General features: G+C 43.7%; 1 pseudogene; it reads right to left on the bottom strand.

The window, feature by feature from the left end:
* Nucleotides 1-761: 761 nt before the first annotated feature.
* LOC105002401 lies at nt 762-1,191 on the bottom strand (annotated as a pseudogene).
* Between the last annotated feature and the right edge of the window lie 23 nt (nt 1,192-1,214).

Raw genomic sequence — 1,214 nt, 5'->3', positions numbered from 1 at the left:
TTTTAGTGTAACAGTATGAAAAAGTCATTGATTTGGTATCAGATTCCACACTGCAACTAACATTTAAGAAACTACAGCTGCCCCAGTTTTGGCGTGGTATTAAGAAGAATATCTAATTATCTGGAAAGGCTCCTAAAACACTTCCTTTTTCCAAACAATATATCTGTAGGAGGCCACATTTTCTTCCTATACTTGAATCAAAACAACATTGCAACAGGCTGAATGCAGAAGCAGATATGAAATTAAACAAAAATGTAAACAATATCCTCTTCTCACTTTTTTTTTTTCCTGCAAAACCTTTATTTCTTTTTGGTTCAGGGCTTGGGTGAGGGCCCCAGGGTGGTTTAAAAAAAAACTGCCTAGACACATTTGTGAATTTGATCTTGTTGCTCATCGATCCTTGCACGCTTCTCTTCAATGGTTGTAATAGCAGCCATTACTTCTGACACATCGGGGGAAGTTAACATTGTTTTTAAATGTTTGCTTATTTCAAATTGAATTAAAATGAAACTCAGTAGAAAAAGAAAAAAAAAAAAACTGCCTAGTGGCTGCAGGTAGTGGTTCAGGCAACAGCCCTGACTTCAGGGGGATGCAGAGGCGCCCCTCAAAGGCCACTGGGCTCTAGAGACTCCAGTTGTACTTGAGGGTGAGCCCTTGGAAGAACTACTGGCTCAGCTTCACATTCCCCCACCTCGTCCCCAGTCTATGGGGGTTGGGGATGGGGCTGATCAGGTGGTTGTAATCTACTTGATGAGTTTCATTTACTCCTCCAGGAAACAGCTCTCTAGGAAGTCACAGGGATTGCGGTCTGTGCAGCCAGAACCCAGGGCATGCAGGGTCTGGCTCAGGTTCTTCTCAAGGGCCATGGCAGTTTCCTTATTGTCCAGAGTTTTATTCCATTCATCTTGGGGACGGCTTCTGCACATGCTAGAAGAGAGCATGGGATACTGCGCTGGTTTTGCATTTTCAAGAGACACTGCACCCTTGCCCTTTTCCACAGTGGACTCATGGAAGAAGTGGTCCACACCCTCCAGAGCTATATCTTTGTGGTGGAAACAGAAGCCCAGAGAGAGGTAGGTGTAGGGGGACCCAGATGCAGGATGACGTAGTGGTTGACCGCAGCTTTCATCTCAGTGAAATAATTCTGACCAATCTGGGAGCTCATGGTTGATAAGCAGTAAGGTGCAAAACCTCAAAAAAAAAAAAAAAAAAAA

The sequence above is a fragment of the Bison bison genome, unplaced genomic scaffold, assembly GCF_000754665.1.
Source record: "Bison bison bison isolate TAMUID 2011002044 unplaced genomic scaffold, Bison_UMD1.0 scf7180017855640, whole genome shotgun sequence".
NCBI lineage: Eukaryota > Metazoa > Chordata > Mammalia > Artiodactyla > Bovidae > Bison > Bison bison.
This window is presented reverse-complemented; position numbering and strand designations above follow the sequence as displayed.